Source organism: Hordeum vulgare, chromosome 2H (assembly GCF_904849725.1).
Source record: "Hordeum vulgare subsp. vulgare chromosome 2H, MorexV3_pseudomolecules_assembly, whole genome shotgun sequence".
NCBI classification, from domain to species: domain Eukaryota; kingdom Viridiplantae; phylum Streptophyta; class Magnoliopsida; order Poales; family Poaceae; genus Hordeum; species Hordeum vulgare.
This window is the reverse complement of record NC_058519.1, coordinates 341,724,402-341,730,401: the sequence shown is the minus strand read 5'-3', so window position 1 is coordinate 341,730,401 and position 6,000 is coordinate 341,724,402.

The window sequence follows — 6,000 nt, the reverse complement described above, 5'->3', positions numbered from 1 at the left end:
TCATGTGTATACTCATAAACACATTAGCTACTTAACCTATAAGTCTTCAAACCACCAAAATCACTAAGGGGTACTAGATGCACTTACAGTGAAAAAGACTAGGGCTACTGAAAAGGAAGCTAAGAAAAGAAAAGCTTCAACAGCAGAAGAATCCACTAAGGCCAAGCGCCTAAAAGCACTTGAAGAAAATGCTCCTCTGGATCCTGTGCCTCTCAACAGCGCTCCATCATATGAGATGATCCCCTTCGCAAGCAAAGACCAGGAGCAAGGGGCGGATGAGGAAATGAAGAATGCTGAATTTGAGGAACATACTAATGAGGAAATTCGCATTGATGACAGTCCTGAGCCCCCCATTCCTCATGAAGAAACTGCACAAGGATCAGCTGCACCAGCTGATGAATTTGGCTCCTTCACCAAGCAAGCTGAGGAAGAACAACGTGAAAATCCTTAGCCTGATGAAAGTCACAGTCCTGAGAAAAATCTTCAACCTGAGGATCAGACTGACCCAACTCCTCCTCCTGAGCAGAACCCTCAAGGTGAGGCTCAGGATGAACCAATTCCTCCTCTAGAGCAAAACCCCCAACAGGAAGCTCCGGTTGACGACATTCATCAACCAGAGCATGTTCCTCAGCCTGAAGCTCAAGCTGATGAAATTCATCACCGTGAGGACCATGCTGAGGAAAATGCACCAGACCCAGAAAATGCCTTTGTCGTCCTCAACCCAGAATCTGCAATAGTTGTCTCCCCTCAAGTCCAGCTGCAAAATCTTCAGCCAATGCTGCGTCAGCCGTTCTCCAAGCGGCCAAAGTTTCAAAAGGAGTCCTTCTTTGAAGAACGCATGTTCTTCGTCGGAGAAAATCCCTATGACAAGCCTCGCATCAGGCATCTGAAGTTTTGGACAAGGACGCAGCTCAACTACTATGCCTCTGTGTTGTGTGGAAGAAATAAGATTTTCCAGCACAGGCACATTCCTCATGTTGAGCTTGAAGAAATACCATGCTTTGCTCCAGTCCTCAACGTCCTTTTTGAAGCTGGACTCCTTCCAATGTGCTCGGATATCTATGATTGGAATAGTGAGCTCATTCTTCAATTCTATGCAACTCTTCACATCTCAGGAGATCCAACAGACATCAACACATGGGTGCTAGACTGGATAACGCAAACCACACACTTCAAGGCTCCTGCAAATGAGCTACTGTGTGAACTACTAGTATCAATTCCCTCATAGAAGGCCGTGAAGCTATATGATGAACGTGAGCTGGCTAACAAGCTGACGGATGTCCTCATGAAGTCTTTGGCTAAGGGTCAACCACCAAGAACAACCTTCATGGTCCATGAGCTGAAATATGAACCCATGACGGTCTACAGAATCCTCTACAACGTTCTTGCGCCAATCAACGGCCATGAGGGTGAAGAATATGTCGTAAGCATCATGAAGAATATCCTCTTCAACATCACACATGGTATCCCATCAACATTCATGATTTCTTCTTGAGGACTTTGGCCGAAAATGCTATGGCTCCTTTTGACCACAAGATATATGCTCCATGGATCATGAGATTCATCAGAACAAGGTCAGGCATCAATTATCACGCTGATTTCAACAACCATATCGGTTATATGCCTCCTATAAGGGTCAACAAGAAGACTTTCGAGCCTGTTGAAGGAAAAGGAAAGTCTGTCATTGATGAAGGCAGTCGGCCCCTTGATGACCAGTTCAGAGAGCCCGAAGCTTATTCTTCATGGGATGACACTGAGACCCATCCTCCAAGTCATGTTGCTCCTAGGGTGATGAATACGAGAGAGCTTCTTATAAGTCTTCACCAGAGGGTGGATCGGAATCACAAGTGGGTCAAACGCCAGTTCGGCGCCATTGTGAAAACCCTCAATGAAACGCAGAATGTTGTGAAGCTTAACCATTATTATCTTCATGAGGTTTTTGATCGCACCTGGGCTACACTGGCTCATTTGAAGACTCGAGCAGAACTTGAAGAATTGGAGTTTGTGCGGGACATCGACTGGTCGTGGCCACCAAAGAATAAATTCAGGCCAATCCCAGTTCCAGACCTTGAGGACAGTTTGTTTTCTTCATTCTGCACTGTGGAATCAGATGAAGAACAATAAGACACTGCCACCGGTCCAAGGAGGAAGTCTGCTCCCAAGAATCCTCATGCGTCTTCTTCAACTGCCAAGGAGTGAAAGTCTTCATGGACGTTAGTCCTCAGTTTGTCCCTTTTTGTCACTTAATGACAAAGGGGGAGAAACTTGAGAGTTAGTCTTCACATGGGATATTTTGGGGGCTTATAAACTTTATTTAAGTTACAAACTCTTGGCTCTTCTGAAGTGTTTTATGTAATGAGTTGTAACTTAAGCCCGATGGTACTCTGACGCTTTTGAACGTTTTTCTTCGCATTCTTATTCCTCAAAATTTTAATGCACGCATGTTGGAATTCGTCAGATACCATTTGTCATCATGCATCCTTAGTTTGTTCAATATATGTCGTATGTATGCATGAGTTACAAGACTCAGGGGGAGATCTCCATGATATAAATCATCAATGTGCATTTGTTGTGAAAAGCAAAATCCTCAAGATATGCACATCTTCAGTGGGAGTCTCTCTGAATCTTGATTTCAAATTCCTCAAATGAGTATTTACACTTCATATTTTTATCCCTGTTGAAGACTTAACCTAATTGTCATCAACCACCAAAAAAGGGGGAGATTGTAAGTGCATCTTGTGCCCCTTAGTGATTTTGGTGGTTTGAAGACTTATAGGTTAAGTATCTAATGTGTTCTTGAGTGTACACAAGATCTATAATTCGCTGAGGAGTTTGAAATATTCGATGAATATCGACCCCTAAAAATGTATATCTTCGATTGAAGAAATTGGCATGAAGCTGAAGAATTGAATCGCAAAGAATTTGCGATCAAATTGATATTCCTCATGAATATATTGAAATTGAGGAATTCGGTGTGTCCTGAAGAAAATCAATCTGAAGACTTTGAAGCATGAAGATTTATCCTTTCTGTTTTGTTTTCTTCACACTTGAGTAATAGGAACACCGTACTGTTAAAGGGGGTCGAGGTAACACATTGGAATGAATTTCCTCATGATGCTCAACCCAATCCTAATCCTACGAAAATCCTCAAGTGAGGAATATGAGAGACATGAGAACTCTCACAGTTGAGGGTCCCGACCGTTATCGATAGCCACGCCACATCATTGGTCTTATCCACACCAACGGTCATATTATTTAAGGGCATTAATGTCAAATCATGTCGGGATGCTCCCAGGCTCTAAATAGTCGCCCCCCACAACCATTAGCTGGTTGGCTGCTCCGTTAGAAACTGACACTTGTCATAAGAGCAACCCAAATTCCTCAGAGTTTTCAAGAGTAATTCATCAGTGAGGAAATACCCCAAACACCAAACCACAAACCGAAAACCAAGTGATTGAGCATCACTGAAGAAGTTGTTCCTGTGTGGGACTGAAGCCTTTTACCTTTGAGGACTGTGCATCCTCCAGACGGTTAGGCGTCATGGTCTAGAGCAATCTAGCAGTCAATTGTTGATCGCTAGGTGACCAAGTTTGTGAGGGTTTGGAAGTCAGCCCTGAAGACTTACCACGAGTGTTGGACGAGGACTGTGTGTTCTTAGCCCAAGGAGAATACAGTAGGGACTGTGTATCCCGGGACTGTGTGTCCTTTGGTTTAAATACCAAGCCGCTCCAAACCAGATGTACAACTATCACAGCAGTTGGAACTGGGTCATCAACCAGTGTCTTCACTGTGAAACGGGTTCTATTTCTTCAACTCTTTATATTCCTCGGATTGTGTGTTGATGATTTTCACTATCACTATTTGAAGAATTTGCTGAAGACTTTTTCTGAAATTCCTCAACCCCAAATTCTTCAAGCAAGTTAATCCTAATCTGTTTTCTGCGTGCGTGCATACTGTGCAAACTGTTTTCATATTCTTCATCCTGAAAAACTGCTGTAGTGAAACTTTGCACTCCTGATCCTTTGCTGTTTCCGCTGTAAGTTAGTCATCAGTGAGGAATTTCCTCAAAAGAAATTTCCTAACTGATGAAATTCTAAAAATCTCTTATTCACCCCCCTCTAGTCGATATAACGCACTTTCACCTTGCCAGATCCATTTGTTTTTTTGAGAGAGAGCCTCCTACTCATGTGTTGAGATCAAGAGATCCCTTTCAAACCATTTGAACCTTGATTTCTAGCCTCCCCGAGTTTCTTTGCACAATATCAATCTCTCCTACCCATGCCAAATATGAGTGAGAGTGACTGAGTGTTGAGGAGACTATCTGTTGAAGCACAAGAGCAAGGGCTTCGTCATTCTACCACATCTATTACCTTTTGGAGCATGGTGCTTCCTAGTTTGGTTAGGTGTCTCTTGGGAGCCTCCTACTTCATGTTGTGGAGTTGAACCAAGATGTTTGTAAGGGCAAGGAGATTGCCTACTTTGTGAAGATCTACTGTGAGTGAGGCTAGTCCTATGTGGATGGAAGCCGTGGTGGAATAGAGAAGGCCGCTTCTTGGTGGATTTCTTGTGGGTGGAGCCCTCCGTGGACTCTCGCAGCCGTTATCCTCCGTGGGTTGAAGTCTCCACTAACATGGACGTACGATCGCGCCACCAATCGAAACCATGCCGAAAATCGCCGTTTCAACCTTTGCATTTGATATCCCCACCTTACCCTTTACTTACACTTGCATGTTTTACTTTCCACTACAATACTCTTAGATATGTATGTGTAGGTTGTACTTTACTAGTTATAGTTGCTAAAACTAGCTCACACTAAAAGTTGGGAAAATGCTAAGTTTTTATCTTGTCAAGTAGTTTAATCACCCCCGCCCCTATAGACATACTTTCCATCCTACAAAAAGGCACTTGCTCCTGTCGGTAAAGCTCCCGGGGGAGAAGAACAAATGTTCATGCAAGGCTGTCACGCCCAAGATGCGACCCTATCCTCAATTTGGCACGAGGGCCTCGTCAGGGATAGAAGCGCATCTCGTCGTGTCGCAAGAATGGATATTGTTACAAGTACATGTACTGAAGAGAAGAGTTAAATAAAGAGTTGGCTTACACTCGCCACAAGCTACATCAGAGTCACATCAGATCATTACATAAACATCAAGAGTAAGAGCAGTGTCCGACTACGGACGAAAAAAAATGACAAAAGAAGAACGACGTCCATCCATGCTATCCCAGGCTGCCGGCCTGGAACCCATCCTAGATCGATGAAGAAGAAGAAGAAGAGGCAACTCCAAATGAACAATCAACGCGCTCGCGTCACGTAACCTTTACCTGTACCTGCAACTGGTGTTGTAGTAATCTGTGAGCCACAGGGGACTCAGCAATCTCATTTCCAAAGGTATCAAGACTAGCAAAGCTTAATGGGTGAGGCATGGTTAAGTGGTGAGGTTGCAGCAGCGGCTAAGCATATATTTGGTGGCTAACTTACGAGTACAAGAAGTAAGAGGGGGAAGATCTACGCATAGCGGACGGGAACTACAGATGATCAAATGAATGATCCTGAACACCTACCTACGTCAGACATAACCCCACCGTGTCCTCGATCGGAGAAGGAACTCACGAAAGAGACAGTCACGGTTACGCACACAGTTGGCATGTTTTAATTAAGTTAACTTCAAGTTATCTAGAACCAGTGTTAAACAAAGTTTCCACGTTGCCACATAACCGCGGGCACGGCTTTCCGAAAGATTTAACCCTACAGGGGTGCTCCAACTAGTCCATCACAAATTACCACAAGCCGCATAGAAATCCTCAATCACGAAGCTCGCGATCTCGTCGGATTCCCTAGTGGAAAACCTCAACTCTGAGATTACCCAAAGCATCACCGGAATCCCGATGCGCAAGATATCTCGTCAAAGGTAAAACTAATCCAGCAAGGCCGCCCGGCGTGTTGACGATCCCGATAGGAGCTGCGTATCTCGTTCTCAGGACACGACGGATAAGCACAGC